This window comes from Artibeus jamaicensis, unplaced genomic scaffold (assembly GCF_021234435.1).
Source record: "Artibeus jamaicensis isolate MK-2021 breed Jamaican fruit bat unplaced genomic scaffold, CSHL_Jam_final contig_859, whole genome shotgun sequence".
In the NCBI taxonomy this organism is placed as follows: domain Eukaryota; kingdom Metazoa; phylum Chordata; class Mammalia; order Chiroptera; family Phyllostomidae; genus Artibeus; species Artibeus jamaicensis.
The window spans coordinates 3,113,310-3,133,379 of record NW_026521989.1 but is presented as its reverse complement, the minus strand read 5'-3'; the positions used below and the strand labels follow the sequence as shown (position 1 = coordinate 3,133,379).

Genomic DNA, 20,070 nt, shown 5'->3' with positions numbered 1-20,070 from the left:
GGGGAGGCAGGCCCTGTCACCCACCCGTGCTGTCTGGCCTGGCTCTTCAGCAAACCTTCAGTGCACCCCCCGAAAAGCCCTCCAGCCCCAGGACGTTCAGACGCCCTTGCGGGCTCAGGGGTGTTCAGGCTGCTGGCCCCTCGGACAGCTGGTCTCCCCCGGTTCTAGCACACGGGGCTCGCCTTGGGGATTTTTCACATTACCATCGTTTTATTTACTTTCTTTTAAAGACCTATTGTATTCTCACTGGAGAGAGAGATGGAGAAACATCCGTGTGACAGACAAGCATGGATTGGGTCCCTGACCGGGAATCGAACCCACGACCTCTCGAGTAGAGAGGATGATGCTCCAACCCAGTGAGCCACACGGGCCAAGGGGCCACATCAGCATTTCAGGAGCTGAGTCACTGCAGACACACGCCCCACGGAGGGACAGCTGTTTATCATACAACAGTAGCTCGTGATGCTGTCTCCTGTTTTTAAAGTCCTGCCTTCCTGTTGCGAACACCAGGGAAATAGAGGCGGGAGCTGGGGGGGCCAGGGAATGAGTTTCTGTGGGTGCCCGGACCTGGGAGCGGGAGGCCACAGCCACGGATTTCGGGGGGGTTTCGGGGGGTCTCTGTCTCTCTCCAGCCTCCACACACCTGGGCCGGGGCCCCCTCCTTCTGTCTGCAAACGGGGTTGCTAGCTCCTTCCACCAGATTTCTCTTTCCCGCCTCTTTCTCCGTCACTGCTGGACTGCGGTATTGCACGGGGGGCCTCACCCCGATGCCCAGTGTGGACACAGGCGCCCCAGACCAGACCTGATAAGCTCGGGGTGAGGCAGAGGGGGAGGGGGTGGCCTGCATGGCGGCCTTGCGGCCTCAGACATGTAAAGGAACGACACGGGATGGCCTGACGTCGGACACGTTCCACGGGAACATAGGGCGTGTGGCGGGCAGGGCTGTCCCAGGCCACACGCTCTTCACTGACGAAAGTCCGTCTTTCCCTTCCTTAGACCACATACTGTGTTTTCACATCTGCAGCAACACACCCTTGGGGCTTCAGAATTCCTTTTCCCGGACCCCAGGAAGCTCAGGCACCCCACCAGGGGAGGCCACAGTCCCTCACTGCTACTGTTCTTGCGTTAGTTGTCGACTGTTGAGGACGCCGAGCCCACCGGGGTGGAAAAAGTGTGTGCCTATCACTGTACCTTTGATCCAATCCCAGAGGCTGTTTTGCTCTCCCCTAATTGATCACCCTAATCGATCACCCTTGCACTTCTCGGAAGCCCCTTACGTCTCCTCTTTCGAACGCAAGGTGCACAAGAAGGCGCAAAACGACCATTTTCGGAGCATGTTCTCACTCCGTTGAGGTTTGGCTTCCTGGCCATGGGCGTCTGTCTGTCTGCCATCAGCTCGTAAAGACTCCTGGCAGGTTTGGCCCTTTCTTACGGGGACACGGAGTCGTCGGCCCATGGCCGGGTCGGCCCGGAGCAGTTGCCGTGTCCCTGGGGATGACGATGCGGCCAGTGGTCAGGGGCAAGAGGGGAGGGTCCTGGCTCTGAGGCACGACCGTGCAGGATCCATCTACATTTCCGCCGCGTGGGCCTGCTCCTGGCCGCATCCACGGGCAGCCAGTCGCCGTGGCTGACGGCCCTGCTCTCTCTGAAGGGTTTGCGTCTTTGTCCAGCAGCCTGGACACCCCTCGGTGGGAGGGGGCAGGGCGCCGGGCCCAGCCGGACCCCCATCGCACCGCTCAGAATCCCTAGAGGGGGCGTCCTGGGTGCACAGAGGGTGTTTGCACCCTGTGGCTGTGGTGGTGGGGGCTGCTGCAAACCTGGGGCGCACGGGTCTCTTCCGAGTCCTGATTTCGATGATTTTCAGTCTGTTCTGGGATCCGTGCTCCCCAGACCATAGGGCAGCTCTAGGTCTAACCCTCTGCTGAACAGATAAATCAACTGCACTTTATCCACCCCGTGTGGAATATTACGCAGCCAGGAACAGGCACGAGGCTCGGACTCAGGCTGCTGCCTGGACGGGCCTTAAACACAGGAGGCTCCGTGAGAGACACCAGACGCACAAGGATGGAAATTGTAGGACGGCCCTTGTATGAGGTCCCCAGAGCCACATTCATCAAGACAGTGGGGACCAGGGACCAGGGACGGGGCGGGGACTCAGGGTTGAGTGGGTACCGAGTCTCACTGAGGGAAGGCCTTAGACAGACTACGGAGCCCTTGGGCGTTTGTTAAGAGGGCCCGTCTCTGACCTGGGGCAGGTGGGCTCGTCCCGGAGGCAGAGGGCCCCCAGACGTGGCCACCATATGGCCAGCTTTGTGGGGACTAGGGGCTTCCCAGGACAAGGGACTTTCAGAGTCCCGGGCAGCAGGGACCAGCCAGTCCTGCCCGTGGGTGACCGGGGAGGGAAGTAAGCCAGGGCACAGCCAGGCTGGGCTCCTGGGGGAAGTGGGGAATTTCAGCTCTGACCTTTGAATGAGTCACAGGGCCATGTGACAGAGAACGGGGCTGGTGCGAGGTCTCCGTCGTTGGCAGGGGGGCTGGCCTTCCCCTGGATGGGCGTGGGGCTGGTTCCTGCGCCAGTACCTGCACCGTGCAGGACCCTGAGAGACCGGTGCGTCCTCCCGAGGGGGAGCTGTTGGGCCATCACAATCCCCGGGTTTTGGTTTGGCTTTTTTTTTTCTACCGTGGAAGGAAAGTCATTTCTCAGCTGGGTTCGGTTGCAGCTGCACCAGGCAGCGCCGCTTGCAAAGAAATGAATCAAGTGCCTGGATCCTTATTTTGTCTGCTTGCCTTTCCCCTCCCCTCTGACATGAGCTTCGTGTTGGCGACCATGGGATACCCCCCACGGGAGCGTGGGGGGAAGTTCCTCTTTCTGTCCCCCCTCGGGGGACCCTGACAGCTTCCCTCGCACGCACCGTGAGGTCCCCACCTGGCCCTGCAGCCCACAGCGCTGTTTCTTTGCTCAAGGGCCCCGTGGCTCCCTAGCTGACCATACAGAATGGGGGCCACGTGCACAACCTGACCCACGGGTTCCGTGGCGTGGAGGGCTGAGGGGCGGCCCCCCAGACATGTGTGTCTCCACAGCCATTTGACCCTCAGAACCTGGGAAGTGGATCTTATCTGCAAACAGTGACTTGGCAGGTGGGAGGAGGGAAGGGTCTGAGAGGAGGTCGTCCTGGGTCAGGGTGGCCCTGCGTCCAGTGACAGTGTCCTGAGAAGGGACAGAAGAGGAGATGCAGACCCAGAGGAGAAGCCATGTGGAGACAGAGGCAGAGACAGGAGGGACACGGCCACCAGCCCAGGGACGCCTGGAGTCCCAGGAGCTGGAAGAGGCAGGAAGGCCCCTCCCTGGAGCCTGTGGAGGGAGCACAGCCCTGGGACCCCTGGACCTCAGACGTCCGGTCTCCAGGACCGGGGAGGGTGAACTTCTGTGCTGTTCCCTTCCTTAGTACTTTATGGTCCTTTGTGAAGACCGCCCTGGGGATTTAGCACAAAAGGCTTTTTCTGTGCACTCTAAAAGCCTTCCAGGCTGACAGCAAATATTCTCAGTGGCAAGAGAGATGCAAACAATTTTTGACAGGACGTGAACATGGCTATTTACACACACGGCCGCGAGGGACCCTTTGAAACGTCTGCAAGAAGCCAGTTCTGAGCCAGGCTTCGGAAACCCTGCCCTCGTTCCGACCAGCCAGGAAGCGACTCTCTTTACAGATTAGGGGGTTTCTCACTGTGCAGCGGTCACCTGCAAGCTGAGCTGCTTTGTCTGCAACCTTATTGTCAGATTTGGGACCTCAGTCACCTGCACCTAGGCCTGAAACTCCTTCAGCGGGGAGGTGCGCAACCACGCACGTCGGGAGAATGGAAATAGGGTGTGCACTCGACCGTGAACACCTGTTTCACTTCCCTTCCTGCCGACCCATTGTTCCCCCTCAAATTCGTCCTGCAGGGTCCAGATGGGTCAGAGCAAGCAAATCCTGGTGCACCCTGGGGTTCCATTTCTGAACATCGGCGTAAAAGTCTGCTGGACTCGACTGCCTGAAAAAGGCTTCCTTACGAGTTTTGTAAGGCGCTGTGTTCATACGGGTCACGCACCTGTGAGTGGGCCCCTGGCAGTCAACACAGGTGTCGCCAGGCGGGGGACGCGGGGCCTCTCGGTTTGGGGAAGCTGGGTTGAATATTAAGGAGGAGGGCGTCCTTGTTGGTTGAGGGCACCGGGGTGAGGGGCCACGGTCAGACTTCGCCCGCAGGACAGCTTCCTAACGTTCGCCCAGCGTCCGAGAATTGTTCTGAATGTGAACTGTCAGGGATCATCAGCGTGGCTCAAACACAGAAGGCTCAAACATCCAAGCACGCACGGACATCCCTGAACGGTCTCTGGTGCCCTGCGTGTCCCCGTTGGAAGAGTCCTTCTGCCCCAAGTCTCTGGGCAAGGGGGAGGAGGGGACAGCCCCGGGCCCAAGAGGAAGGGCAGAGCGCACAACCAATTCCAGACAGATTAGCTCTGCTTTCGGGCGCTTGAAAGTGCGTGCTGACCCGCCCCCCACCTCACGAGAGGCCACACGGTTTTGCGTGTTTCTCGTCAAAAGGCTTTTGTCCGTTTTCATCACGATGCCTTCTTCAGCCCCTGGCTTGTATTTGGAAGTGTCCGGCCATGGAAGGGTCTTTGGTCTTCTCTTCGTTCCTGGCTTTGTGTCACAGTCCCCGGAGGTGAGGCAGCCGGTCCTGAGTGGGTTCGTGCTGTGCCTGGCCGAGGCTTGTGTCAAACACTCCGGGTCCACTTGGTGACTTTAGGGAAAATCCTCATGCCTGTGAGGTGCACAGCCTCGATAAGGAAATTTGGGAGGGCCACAGCCTGAGGGCCGGGCACATGTCTGCCCTCTGTCCTCTGTCCTGGGGGACACCTTCGACAGCGAACAGGACAGACACCTTTCTATTCACGTGTCCTGCAGAAGGTTCCCGCGGAAAGTGGCCTTGGAGAGGTGAGTCTCATCGGACAGCCACCCACAGACCACGTCACATCCCAGTGAGCCTTGTCACGGACAGAAGGCCTCTCTCACCGGGCCCTGGGTCAGCCTCTCTTCAGAGGCGGGTCACCAGGTTTGAGAAAGGACAGGCGGGGACAGGCAACATCCCCTCACGGTGATTAGTCTCGAGACTCCACAGGAATGTCTCCTGCATCCACTCTAATAAAGCACCACTGGCTGACGTTTATTCTCTTAAAAAAATCACAAGTAGAAAGTTCTTCCTCCCCGTCCTGGAGGCTGGAGGCTGAGGCCCAGGGTGGGCTGGGCCGGCTCCCCCTGAGGCCTCTCTGCTGGGTGTGTGGACGACCGAATTCCCCCTGTGTCCTCACACCGGCGTCCCTCTGGGTGTGTCTGTGTCCCCATCTCCTCTTCTTACAAGGACCCCAGTCCTGCGGGATCAGGGACCCACACTGACTCAGGATGACCTCATTCGAACTAATGGCCCTGTCTCCAAATAAGGTCCTGTTCTGGGGTCTCCACAACTGGATTTTGTTAGGCAACCAATTCAGCTCTGAACGAAGTCCCCTGCCTACCTGGGCCACCTGCTGTCATTCACCAGTGACCCCATTCGTTCCCTCACCAAGGATCTCATTGTTCTGCTGGCTTGTTCCTTAACGGATTACATAACACTCCCCCACAGCCGCCAGGCCTCTGTGGTGTGCTGTTAACGACCGCAGACATGTGCTTCTGCAGATACTACATTTCACGCCCAGCCTCCCCCAGGCCCGGTGGGAAAGGGCCGCGTTTCCTGGGTGATGTGCGGGCTGGTGGAGTGATCGCTACCAAGCAGATTTTTATCTTTCCGGGAACCGAGTGACAGCCATCCCCCCACAGGCCTTCCTGTGTCTCTCGGGGTCCTCAGGATCATGTCCACCGCTCGCTCAGCATGTTCCCTAGAGTTCTCTGCGGTGGGATCTCCAGAGACAGAACTAAAGATGTCAGTTGCCTCTGACCACGGAGTTCAGGCTACGGTCAGTTAGCTTAAGGGCCCCTGAGAGCCAGGGGCCACGCTGAGCTGTGAGGGGCTGGCCACAGAAACCCAGGGTGGACATCAGACTGGGGACCGCCATGGAGGGCACAGAAGAGACTCAGGGGGCGTGGGGTGGACCCCAGGAGTCCCAGGGCACGTGAGTGTGAACGTCAGCCGTGAGCAAGGCTTCGGGACCAGAGGTCAGGCAGAAGCACTGCCACACTGTGACTGCTTTGCATCACCCTGGTGCCACCTCTGGGACCCACGTGTGGGGTCCCACAGCTGTCTACCAGCTGTTCCTAAGCCGTCCTGACGGAGGAGATGAGCATTGAGCTTGGTGGACATTGAGGAAAACAGCTTGCCTTCCGCCCCGTGGGGGAGCCTTGTCCAGTCAGTTCATGGACTTGAGAGGAGACAGACTGAGGCCCCTGAGGAAGGTCTCTGGGGTCCCGCCGCGCCCACGGCTGTGCAGGGGGCCTGGGGCCTGCTGGTGAGTCAGTTCTGTAAGGACATCAGTGTCTCTCTGTCTGTCTCTGGATACATCTCTATGGATACAGCTCTATGGATACAGCTCCATGGATACATCTCTCTGTCTGTCTCTGGATACATCTCTATGGATACATCTCTATGGATACATCTCTCTGGATACATCTCTATGGATACAGCTCTATGGATACAGCTCTATGGATACATGTATCTCATACATACATCCATCTATGTATCTATCCATCTATCATATATTCTTGTGTGTTCTGTGTCTTTTGTGTTCCATACGTATGTCTCTATCCGCCACCTATCGTACCTACCTATGTCTGTAGACATATTTATCTTGCCTCTCTCTCTCTACCTGTCTATGTATCCATCCATCATCTCTCGGCTGCTGCCGTTCCCGCATTTTCGGTGTTGCCCAGACCAGGCAGAAGCGACACATTCGAACGAGATTAGTTATAAGGAATCGGCTCACATGACGGGGAGGCTGGGGAGTCCCGTGACCTGCTGTCTGCTGTCTGCAGACCAAGCAAGAGCTGACGCTGTATGTCTCAGCCTGAAGAAGACACAAGGAGACCAGGGTCCTGGCTCAGACACATTCAGGCCGAAGAGAAGGTGGTCCCCCAGCCCACGTTTAGGGCCATTCGGGCCTCCGGCTGATGGGAGGGAGGGGCGGTGGGGACCACGCACCCTGGGTGGGCCCGGGTCTCATCCTGAAACACACTCATGGAACCTCCCAGAAAACGCTCCACCCACTAGGTGAGCCCCCGGTGGTCCATGCCCAACGGACCACCCCCCAGCTTCCTGGCAGAACCCCCAGGAACACAGAATCTGTCAGAGAAGCCAGACACCCCCCACGTCACTCCTGGGCGTGATGTGAGGGACCCCCTTTCTCCATGTTGAGTCACAGGCCATTTGGGTCAAGAACTCCCCTCCCCGTATGATCCGACTTCTGGAGGCCCCTCCTCAGGGGAAGCCCCTCAGGAGCAGGGAGGGAGAGTGTGCAGAGCAGACCGGGACGGTCATTTTGCGTGGGGTGCCGTGCACACCCTCGGGGCCACGGTGCTTGCACCTTGACGCGCCGATGCCGTGATATTTTAGGTTCCCCCCGCCCCCCCTGAGAGACATCCCTCCCCAGCCCCCACGCTGAGATATGACACACACGGGGACCCTCCGTGTTTGCAGCTGAGCGCACACGGAAGGCCCTGGAGGGCTGAGGTGCCCATTGCACAGAGTGGTGAACGGAGGCATGGAGCAGCCCCACCCGGAGCTGGGAGAGAGGCCCCAGCCGTCCAGCGGAGCCCCGTCTTGTGACTGGCAGTGGTGCTACAGTTTCGTCACCTCGACTATGGCTGCACCCCTCGCCTGTTTGCGTAGCTCGATACTCGGAGGAACATGGGTGTCAGCACGACACTTCTGCCACAAGCTGAGAGAGAGGACCACTTTTCCTGGTCGATCGAAGAGGAGATCGAGGTCAGGGCGTCAGGTCACAGAGCGGCCACGGTCACACACACAGCTGGTGTTGGGGACGTCGACCCCTCTGAGGCGGGCTCCAGCCCACACAGCCACGGCTCTCCAGGGGACCCCGCAGTCCTTACCCGCACCTCCTGACGCATCAGGACCGGGGAGCGCCCCTTCCCTCTCATCACAGACCCCCGAACAGACACCCTGTGGGTTCAGGGAAAGGGCCCAGGGCTGGGGTAGCTCCATCGAATGCAGCACAGCAGCGTTAGCTGGTTTTCTGATCGATGCTGCGGGAGTGCCCTGAGAAAGCCAGATGTCCCCAGGTCCTCAGAGCGCTGGGTGGCCAGCCAAGGAGATGCCGAAAACACCACGTGACCAGGCTGCATGTTGGCCAAGGTGTTTCCGCTGGGGGCCACAGACGCCCCACCCCGGGACACTGGGCAATGTCTGCGTTTGCTCTGGTGGTCATCTCTGAGCGGGGGCAATGCCACTGTCCAGCAGCCGGAGCCCAAGGAGGCTGCTCAATGTCCTCTACACAGGGCTCGTGCTGCCCCACACGTGAACGTCCTGCAGCCCCAGTGTCAGGGTGTGAGGCTGAGGGGGGCAGGCTCTGACTTCACTGGGAGACGCTCTTGTCTTTCTCTTTCAGCCTCTTTCCTTCTTACATCCATCTATGTATCTACCTACCTGTGTACCTATGTAACGGCCTGTGAATCTCTGCATCCTCCCATCCATCCACCCACCCACCCATCTACCCGTCCATCTATCTACCCACCTATGAATCTATTTATCCTCCTGTCCATCCATCCAATTATCCATTCATCCATCCATCCATCCATCCATCCATCCACTCATCCATCTACCCATTCATCAACCATCTATCCATCCACCCATCTGCCAACCCATCCACCCACCCATCCATCCTTCCACTCATCCATCCACCATCCATCCACCCACCCATCCATCCTTCCACTCATCCATCCACCATCCATCCACCCATCCATCCACCCATCTGCCCACCCATCCACCCACCCACCCATCCATCCTTCTACCCATCCATCCATCTATCCATCCATCCACCCATTATCTAGCTAGCTAGCTAGCCATATTCTACTTGTCTACCCAATTCGTCCACCCATCATGTACCTTTCCATCTATTATCCCTTTCTGTCTACCATGTAACTCTCTACTTTTGTATCTCACTATCTACCATCTGCCCATCCCTGCATCCATATTCTATCATGTATTTATGCAGGTCTGTTTCTGTCATTTATGTATCTGTCATCTGTGTATCCATCTGTCTTCTTCCTCTGTCTGTCTATCAGTACGTCTATCATCCATCTATGATCTATCCATCTACTTTCTATCTTCTATCAATCACTCTATTATTTATCTACCTATGTACCTGTCATCTGTCTCCCTATCTCTCTATGTGTCCATCATGCATCCACCCTGTATCTATGAGCTCCCATCACTGATCTACCCTCTATCTGCCTCCGACAGTGACTCAGAACTGGGGATGAGATGGCCACCTGGGAAGACTCTTGCCTGTGTCTGGAGACATTGCTGGTCCCCACACCTCAGGGGATGGTACTACTGGCACCCGGTGGCTGGAGACAAGAAACACCCAGGGCGGCTGCACCTCACAGCATTGTCTGGCCCCAAGTGTCCCTGGAACTATGGCCATGGAGTCCAGCCTGGGTCGCCGTGCCCTGGATGTGAAATCAGAGACCCAGGTTTCCCTCGACAACATTATGGGCTGTTTCCTGAAGCTTCACCAGGCCCCAGCCTCTGTCCCTGAATGTCTGAGGTGCTCAGCCTAGGAAATAAAGACCAGGTGGTCATTTCGCCAGGTGGGTGGCCAGGAGCTCGGCTCCGTGGACGCCTGCCATGTGGGGTCGCCAGAGCGGTGGCTGGGCCCCCCTGAGAAGGAACGCAGCAGGGGCTGGGGGAGGTTGGAGGCCTGGGGCCCAGGTCACCGTGGGGTCCTTGTCACCAGTCTGTGGTCACTACCACTGGGGACAACGTTAGCAAGAGTCTGTCCTCAGCTGTCCCTGTCCGAGTTGATTTCGGCAATGATGGGGTTCATTGCATTGCCACGTCAAGTAATGGGGGCGTGTCTGGGGCCACGCCACTGAGGAAGCATCGCAGGTTACCTGGTGACCTGTGGTGTGGGCGACCCACCACACACCCACACCTCGTAGGAAGCAGTCACAGAGCCCCGGGCTGGCCCTGGGCTTGCAGCCAACAGGTGCGGCAGGGCCCTTGGCACACACCTGGTGGACAGGTGAGAACAGTGTCAGGATGGGGCTGCACTGCACTTGGTGAGGGTGAGGCTGGACGTCCACAGGGACAGAGGCCTGGAAGACCAGACCACGGAGCAGCAGACAGGGGTGCAGGGAGCCTGTGGCCCCTTCTGCCCTGACCCCCCCCCCCATGCTCCACAGAAGTCCTGGCACACGGTGCCCCTCCAGCAGCCTCCCCCTTCTGTCCCCAGCCCGAGGACCACGTGTAAGGTATAAGGAAGTTGTCGGAGCCTCTGAGCCACAAGGAAAGCACTTCAGCGGCCAGAGGGCATCTGGGACGGCTGGGCTGTGGGTGCTGGGCTGGGGCGAGGGCCTGGACTTCTGAGTTCACGCGTTCGGCCGCGACCCACGCAGCCACGGGTGTGCCCAGGGAAAGTGTACCTGCCCGTGCCGTGAGCTCAAAGACGCCCCCAAATGGTGGACAGTGAGGACCCCATCTTTGCCCTGTGCTCCTAACAATGTGTCTGCTCCCCCAAAAACGGTCTCATCCTCAGTATTTTCTGTGGCCCCCCAATAGTGCCTATGAGCCTCAATACTTCCCCTAGTTTTCAATACGTGCTGTGGTCCCCAACGTTCTGTCTGGTTTCCAATGTTCTCTTCATCGTCAACGTTCTCTTCCAGGGCCCACTATTGTCCCCAGTCCCCGATCTCGTCTCCGCACCCCAATATCCTCTGTGATCTGCAGTCATGTCCCTGTTCATGCTGGTCTTCGTCATCTGTCTGGCCCCCCCTGTTTACTCCGGCCCCTTTAAAATCTCCGGGGCCCTCAGTCATCAGTCTGGTCCCCCAGCATCTCTGTGCACCCCGTCATACATCTGGGCTCCGTCAGCTCCCTCATAGGGTCCCTTTGGATCACGGGCCAACTTCTGATGTTGTTGCCGTCCAGACAGCGTGGGAGCTGGGCACGAGTCATCTTTGTCACCCTGAAGCGATTCCAGCACGCACTACGAATTCGAGCTCTGGGCACCCCCGCCCCCCTCCCCAACCTGGGCAGAAATCTGCCTCTCCTCTCCTTTGCATCAGCTGTGTAGAAATGCCAGTGGCGAGTTTTATTTAGCGTGGTGGACGGGCACCGAGTGGCGGGGTTTTGAGGCGCGCCCCCCGGCTGGTCTCCTGAGCGTGTGACTCGGGACTGTAAAAGGCCGCCCGCCAGCCGGCCGCCTGACAGGCAAGGGGAAGTGAGGGCGGGCCCTCTGCATGGTTGTGCGTACGTCCCTGTCCCTCGCTTGAAAGTTGAGACACAACTTTGAATGATTTAGTGGCCTGTGGTGCCTTCAGGGTGTTGGGCAACCACTTCCTGGGGCGAGGCCGAAAACTTTTCCACCCTCCCCCCCCTCCCACCCCTGCCCCACAAGGACTCGTAGCGAGCTCCAACTACAGCCGGCCGGTGGGACACGCAGAATCCCCGCGTGTGGACTAACAACACCTACAGCGGTGATGCTATGGGTGATAACAGCAGGCAGTGAAGGCCCCCGATGGCTGGGGGACACTGGCCCCATCACTGGTCTCTCTGGGTCTCGGTTTCCCCACACGGAAAGAGCTGTCAACAGCTTGCCCAGAGGGACGCCATGAGGTTTCTGGGAGTCCCTGTGAGTTGCTCACAGAACCCAGAAATCCTTCACCATTTGGGGGAGCGGTCCTTATCCGGGCTTTCATCTCCGCCACCCAGCAACAGACGCGTGTTGCTGCAACTGTCAAAACTGCCCTTCGGTGCAGACACGACTGTGGGTGCTTCTCGACCGTACGTTTGCGTTCTGTCCCCTCCTGCTGCTTTCCTTCGGGTTTGATCTAGACACGGAATCTCTCTTCCGCGGGCTGGAGAATGTTCATTCTTTCATCCCTCATTTTTCTATGCATGTTCTCTCATCTAGGCACCTGTGTCTTCCTCGTCCACCTGCTCACCCGTAAACCCACGTTATTCGTTCATCCGTGTCCTCACCCGCCCATAACACATCCATCCATCTATCCATCCATCCACCCACCCACCCATCTACTCACTCATGCACCCATCCGTCCATTTGTCCATCCATTCACCCATCTACTTACCCATCCGTCCACCACCCACTATCTATTTATCCATCATCCATCATCCATCCGTCCACCCATCCATCCATCCACCCACCCACCCATGCACCCCCCTACCCATTCATGCCCTCATGTGTCCACCCACTCACATGCACAGCCAGCCAGCTGGGCGGCTTCTCGTCCTACCCCACTGCCTGCATGCTGGGGTGTCTGTCTCGGGTGCAGGGGTGGGCTGCCCATCACCCCCTGGCAGATGTCCATATTAAATAAACACCCGGAGCCCCGGCAGCTCCAACCACCCAGCCATCCTGGTCCCCAGCCTTCAGGGGCCACGTCCTGGGCTCCATCCCCCTGTGCATGAAGGCTGGCTTTGGCGAGGCCCCAAGGAAAAGACCCCCTTTGCCAGCATAGAAACATCTTAGGAGACAAACATGGGCTGACGCCCAGCCCCAAGTGCACGCCCTGTCCGACGAGAAGACTCAGGAGCCAGGTGCCACACCCCAGCCCTCCCGCCTCGGAGGGGGGCCCGCTGACCACTGTGCTCACTGAACAAAAGGCGCCAACGGCAGCAACAACACATCAACCCCGTTCTGCCACAAAACAGCACGCCTGGCCCGCAGTTCCTGTTCACAGGCTGGGACCCAAACCGCTGCTGACCCTGTTCCGTTTCTAAGGCCGCAGGAGTTCCCAAGCCGCCTCCCCAGGCAGCGTGTGGGGCTCCCCTCGCCCCCCCACCCTTCTGGGATGCTTGTAAGATGCGCCAAGAGGCCCGATTTCTAAGCAAAACGGCGGCCAGGCGCTGTCTGCCCTCTCGCGGGTGCCGGGCGGCGGGTCCCCAGCAGACACCGGCCTGCCCACCCGCCCTGGGTGCAGCAGGTGCTCCCCAGTGGCAGGTTTGCAGCTGAGGGGCTTTGCAAAGCGTTTTGGGGGTTGCTCTTTTTCTGGCTGCAGAACGCTCCGGCATGCCCCTTGCACGTCCCATATTCCCCCCCAACCGAAAACCCTGTGCCCCCCACTTCTCCTGAGCAAGCGCTTAAAAAGGAACAGGCAGAGGACTCACCCAGGACAGGCCGCAGCTGGGGTGTTGGGCAGCGCACGGGGTCAGGAGCGTGCACGCAGCCCAGCCTGGAAGCGCCCGGTCCGGAGGCCAGTCTTCATGACGCCCGCCTGCCCGCCCGCGTCTGAGCCGGCGCCCGCCAGCCGCGGCTCCACAGGTCTGCACGTGGCACGCTCTTTGCACCGGGGCTGCGGCACTCGCCCCAAATGCAAAGTGTTTCCGAGCCCGGAGCCCCACAGGAGAGTTAGGGGACACAGAGAGGAAACACGTTCTGAGTTTCCTGTGTAACTGTCTGCGTGTGCTCTGGGGGGGGCAGGCCTGTGTGGGGCCCCCGCCTCCTTGCCGAGCTCATGGGGAACCTGCCCGGGGGCGGGGGGGCAGCTGTGAGAGCCTGTCACTCCCCGGGGACGTGTGCTGAGGGCACATGGCAGGGACACACTCCACAGGACAAGCCAGGGACTCGGTGCCTGAGCAGACATACAGCAGGCTGGAAGCTGAAGTCACATTTCTAGACAAAACCAATTCCAGCTTTTTGTTTGCAATGAAGGGGAAAAAAAAGTTAAAGAAGGCCTTGCTACCATAATGTATCTCCACGGACATCGTGAGGCTGAGTCTATCGCAGCCCCTCAGAACTGCAGCCAGAAGGGGATGCTGGCTTTGGGGGCTTGACTCACAGTGGGGACACCGCCCAGGGCACAGGGTGGAGCTGGAGTTTCGGCCAGTAAACACGGTGATTTCCCAAACTCGGGCCGCGTGGGAAGCAGGGTGAGGGCTTCCGGGAAGGTTCACCGGGAGGAGCAACTCCCAGGTCCTGCCGCTGGGCTCACTCACAGCAGGCCTGAGGCCGGTCCTGGAGACTGTCCGTGCTTCTGTCCTGAAAGCCAAGGGGGCTGGAGGGCTCGCTCTGTCCCTGGGAAAACCCAGGGCTTTCTGTCTGTCTGCCTGTCTACACCATACAAACCACCCATGTCGTTAACCTGTAAGGCCGTAGCGGTTGCTTGTCTATCACAGCCTGGATACTAGCTGTGTCTTGTGTTGATCTAGGTCTATCGCCGCTCCGTTATCCAAATGGGTCTGTGTATCGTCTGCAGCTCTTTTCCACCTACTGCCGGCTGTCTGTCTCCGTGCAGCCGTCCATCCACCCGGCATAGCTGTGACCACCCAGAGGCACACACTTGTATCATCTCTGTGTGTGTACGTATCCATCCGTCATATGTATGCATCATGTATGTGTACCCATGCGTCCACCATCATCTTTTATCTGTTTATGTCCTTCCATCCACCCACCCACCATAGCTATGTATCTATTTATGTATCTAACTATCTACCTATGTATCTATTTGTGTATCTAATTATCTACCTATGTATCTATTTATGTATCAAACTATCTGCCTATGTATCTATTTATGTATCTATCTACCTATGTATCTATTTATGTATCTAACTATCTACCTATGTATCTATTTATGTATCTAACTATCTACCTATGTATCCATTTATGCATCTAACTATCTACCTAGTATCTATCTATCTATGTATCTATTTACGTCTCTAACTATCTATCTGTGCATCTATCTACGTCTCTACCATCTCCCATCATGTATCCGTCCATCATGGCCCCACCCACCCACCCACCCTCCCTCTCCCTCTCTCTGTGTGTGCATCCATCACTGACCCACCCACCCATCTGTGCACACTCATCTTTCTTCCATGGTCGGTCCTGCCCCTACCTTTGAAGCTCTCAGCTAATGAGGACGGGATGGGCCCCACAGTGAGGACTCGGTCCCTGGGCCACTGCCCACGCCCAGGGGGCCCGTGTCTCCGTGATCTGGAGCCGTGCTCTGCGGGTGCGGGACAGGGTCCGTCTGGGTGGGTTCAGGACTCCCGGGGTGTCTCTCGCATTTGGTTACGTCCGCCCCAGAGACAGTGTCGGGGGGCCACTTTGGTGGGAGGTCTGCACCCTGCGAATCCCTGTGTGTCACACAGAGCCCTTCTGCCCATCACACCTGTACTCGTGACAAGCCCGTGTGGTCACGGGGATTGGGATGTCTCGAGATGTCCTCTGTGTGTGACAGATGAGTTTGCTGGGACAGAGCCACCTGCAGGCCCGGTGACACCGGAGCTGAGGGCCAGACCAGGGGCCGCGGTGGACCAGCATCTTCTCCACACTGTGTGTCTGTGAGTCTGTGAGTCTGTGGGCACCAGGCTGAGACTCACGCTGTGTGAGGTCTCGACACTGTGAGCTTTACAGGCACTTAGCACTTCACCATGTTGGGTAGTCGCCACTTGCATCCAGTTCAGATTTGGGGTTTTTTTAGAGAGAGAGAGAGAAGGGGAAGGGGAAAGAGGAGGAGGAAAATCAACGAGAGAGAGCAGCATCGTACACGGGCCGACCGGGCGGACACGGAACCCGTAACCGCATGGCTATTTCTGGAACTGAACTGGTGACCTTTCGGTCTGCGGGACACCACCCAAGCCATTGATTGAGCAACTTGGGTCGGGGCCTCATTGAAAATCTCTTTCCCACCCCAAAAGGATGTCCATTCCCACAAGTAGCCAGTCCCCACCCCTGTTCCTCAGCCCCTGAGAACCGCCGGCCCCCTCTATGTCCCTGTAGATTGACATTTACACAGATGGAATCCACACCAGGGGACCTTGGGTGTCTGGCATCTCTCACGCAGCCTCCTGTGTTCAAGGCCCATCCACGCTGCAGCCTGAGTCAGAGCCCCGCTCCTGTTCCTGGCTGCGTAATATTCCACAGCATGGGTGCACCTCCTTCTGCGTACCAGTCCCCTCCCAGGGGACAGGCATTTGGAGTGTTGCCGCCTGTCAGCCACTGGGAAGCATGCCAAAAACATGCGCTGAGTTGGGTTTTGTTTCACAGTCATTTTTATCAAGTTTCTTGAGCCCATTCCCAGAAGTGAGATTGCTGGGTCATCAGGTAACTCTCTGTTTAACCGTGTGAGGAACTCCCAGCAGGTTTTCCCCAAGCAGCCTGACCATTGTCCTCCCACCCGCCGTCCACAAGGGTTTCGATGTCCCCACATCCCTTGTCCACGCCGCTTGGGCTGTCGCCGGTGGGGGCTGACCCCGGGACTGGCTGCCGCACAGACAGCGGGTAGTTGGCGTGGGCAGAGGCTTCATGGGCAGGGGGACGCCTTTGGGGCACCTGGATTTCCAGGGCGGGTGGCGTCAGCCAGGTGCCCGCCCGCGGCCAGCTGCACTCTCGCTGCCCTGCGTCTTCCAGGGCCTCTGTCTGAGGCACTCGCCCCGTCCCCTGCCGGCATAAGGAAGTCACAGACCCGGGACTCAGGTCCCAGAGGGCCGTCCTGGGGTGACGAGTTGCTGGGACGTGTTTGGATGGCAACAGTCTGACTGCCCCAAGGAGAAAGGACCCACAAACAGCACTTTTATCCTAGAAAGAGAATTTGGAGCAATGCTGTTCACACTCCTCTCTGTACAGGCTCATGAGCCCCCTGTCTCCAGGGCCCCGGGGCCGGTACCGTCCCAGCTCCCTGCTGGCGGGTGGCGTGTTTTCCAACACGCAGCCTCGAGACATGGACGTGCCTCCCCCCAGTCGGTACTGCTGCTGGCTCATGGTCACCTCTGTCCCCAGCTGAGCTGGCATGAGATGCCTCTCCACAGAGCCTCAGGTGTTCCTTGCACGTTTGTGCTTTTCGCTGGCAAGGCGGAGCTGTAAAAGGCTCCCCCATCCAGCACGGTGCTGCGGGGTGCTCTGAGCTGACGGCACTTTGAGGCCCCAGGCGTGGGGGCCACCGAGTGGGTATGGGAAGTGGGGAAGTGAAGGACCGCCGGTCCTGGGGTGTCCCCCGAGAAGTGTGGCAGACGTACGGACAGTGCGTAGCTGGGACCGAGACGAAGCTCATTCCGCGAGCTCCTTCCCGCACTGGCCGTGGGGATGATTCCGCACAGAGTGGCATGTGGGGACAGGCGGGACCCGTGCCCTGTCCTGCCAACTCTCATAACCCTTTGGTACCCAGTCATGGGCAGAGCGGGGTCCCTTCTCCATGTGGTGTGAGATAACTCAGCCGTGCTCAACCCAAAGTCCAAGTCTGTCCACTCGGGGGCCCTTTGCTGTGGGTGTGGGGGGTGCTCTTCACCCAACTGCATGGGAATCCCAGCCCCAGGCACGGATGGGGGGGTGGCTGGGTGGGCAGCCCACCAGCAAGGATGGTCCGCAGACCGCAGCGGGGACGCAGGAGCTGCCTGGGACAGGCCTGTGCCGGAGCTGGTGGGGGAAACCCACATGCTTGAGCCGCAGGGACCACACCCCTGGGCCGGTCCAGAACCTGCGCCTCGCTCACTGGGCTCAGAGCACAGCTGACCCGGAGACGGGGGTCCCCAGCCCCAGCAGGTCCCGGTGCTCAGGTTCTCATCCTGTGTGCAGGCCGGGGCGCCCTGGCAGCCGCTGAACAGCACAGGATGCTCGAGAGGAAGGGACACACCCTGCACCTCCTTCCCCGTGCCCCCTTCTGCACCGCGGGCGGCTGGGGCGCGGCTGCCCTGCAGAGGTTGTCGGCGGTGCCACCTCGCCCAGCAAACAAGTTCACAGGCACAGGTTTCACTTCCCTGCAGAACCGGCTCACGGCCGGGAGGCGGGGCCTCGGCCTGTGCAAGTGGGACACGCTCTTGTCAGAAGGACTGGGAAAGGCCTTCCCCCATGTCCATCGCAGCAACCGGGGCGGGGGCGGCTCTGCATTGTTTCTTTCTCCTGGTCACAGCATCCATGTCGGGGACCCCCACCCCACACTCTTGGCAATCGACCAACGGTAGGGGCAACCAGGTATCCACGGAAGCACTGATGGATAATTAAACAGAACTGGGTCCATTCCCATTGTGGAATATTACGCAGCCAGGAACAGGAGCAAGGCTCTGACTCAGGCTGCAGCGCGGATGGACCTTGAACACAGGAGGCTTCGTGAGAGACTCCAGACACTCGCGGTCCCACGGGGTGGATTCTGTGTGTGTGTGACCTGTCCATCCAGAGCAGGTCGCTCTGCAGGGACAGAGAAGGGGCAGTTGTTCTCAGGGGCTGGCGCTCCTTCTGGGGAGATGTTAATGTTCTTGAACGAGTCAGGCACAGTTGTCCCATGATATTTGGAATCTGCTCAGGGCCACCGAGGCAGCCACTTTGAAAATAGTGCATTGTGGGTTGTGGGGACTTCATCTCGTTTTAAAAAAGGAGAGTAACAGACACTGGTCTCCAGTCATCAAAATGCCGGCCCCTGTGCTGGTGCCCCCGCTGGGTCCGCGCCGCGAGCCCAGAGCCCAGATCCGCGCCCACATCCCGTGGACGCCCAAATCAGAGCCCTTTCTCAGCACGGCCCCTGGATGAAGGGAGACCCGGGTGGCGAATGCAGATAAGGAGGTTCCAGAGCTGCCTCTCTGAACACGAAAACAAAAAGCAAAACTGAATCAGACTTTGCGCACGTGACCGGGCGTTCCTCTGAGGCTTTGTGCATTGACCGCACTGATATTTACAACCGAAAACAGCCCCTTGTTGGTGGGGAGGGAGGCCCAACTGGACTTGAGGGGGCTGCCGCGAGCTCTCTGGGCCTCCAAGGGGCCCGGCCGCCCAGTGAGACCAGACAGGCCAGCGCCTGCCCTCTGCGTGTCATGCCTCAGGGTCTCCGGGGCCCCGATTTGTCCCCAGGGACAGAGAACTCACAAGCTTGCATATTTTAAAAGCAAGTGCCCTGGGAGAGCTATTTGAAAAAAAAACGACCAGAAATAGGAGGCTCACAACCCATGAGATTCACCTCCCCCGTCTTGGAGAACAGGCGTCCGAGGCCCAGGTGTCCCAGGGCCTCACTCCCTCCACAGGCTCCAGGGAGGGGCCTTGGGGGGGGTGCAGGCGTCCCCCGGCCGGTGGCCACGTCCCTCCTTTGTGTCCACCTTCTGCAGATAGGACTCAGCCAAGGCGCCACCTGGACTCCTTAAATCCGTCTCTGCGTTCGAATTCACTAGTCCTGTGAGGCTCACTGGCTTGTCCAGAATTATTCGCAGGCCGCAGGAGAATCACCCAGATATGTGTGACTCAGTCCTCTCCCATGCTGACAGGGGCTGTGAGCTACTTCTCCACCTTTCTAGACTTTCTCTTGCCCGTGGCACAGGTGGAGACAGCACTTTACGCTATTAAATACTAGACGCTGAGAGACCATTACACGTGGAGACTGAGAGAAAACTAGAAGTCACTCTCTAGAGCGACTGCCATTTGCAGACGCAGAGATGGGGGCCAGCGCCACAGTTTGGAAGAGGAAAGAGGCAGCAGTCAGGGAGAGCGCCGGCCCATGGGCTGGAGGAGGTTGGCCATCGTAAGGACACAGGTTTCCAACATCCTGAAGGCGAGCTCCCCGGGGCCAGCCCTGTAACGAGGGCTGACCTCTCTGCAGCAGGTGGAAGGTCTTGTGGAGACTGTTGGACAAGGGCCTGAGTTGAGTACCAAACGGTCTAAGGACCCAAGACGGACAGGAGGCCGTGGGAAGCCGCCAGGAGGAGCCTGAGGGGGGACCGGGAAGAGGGCGAGAGACCCTGGGGAGTTCCCATGCCGGGACATTCAGGACAGGCTGTCAGAGCGGAACTCACTTGAGCAGTGAAGTGAGGACTGAGAATCCTGGCCCTTGAGAATTCTGGGAGTGGCTTACCCTGGGTCTATTCTCGTCTCAGTTGGAAATAAATAATTTTCTGCAAGCATGCTGGTTGATGACAGCTCTGGAG

The 20,070-nt window shown here is 58.6% G+C and overlaps 1 protein-coding gene across 1 annotated transcript in view; it reads right to left on the bottom strand.

Moving 5' to 3' along the window:
- Window positions 1-13,607, bottom strand: part of P2RY8 (P2Y receptor family member 8) — a 30,812-nt gene extending 17,205 nt beyond the window's left edge. The window contains exon 1 of the mRNA XM_053673425.1: window positions 13,336-13,607. The gene's annotated coding sequence lies outside the window, so the exon portion shown is untranslated. The remainder of the gene's footprint in view (window positions 1-13,335) is intronic.
- Window positions 13,608-20,070: the final 6,463 nt, after the last annotated feature.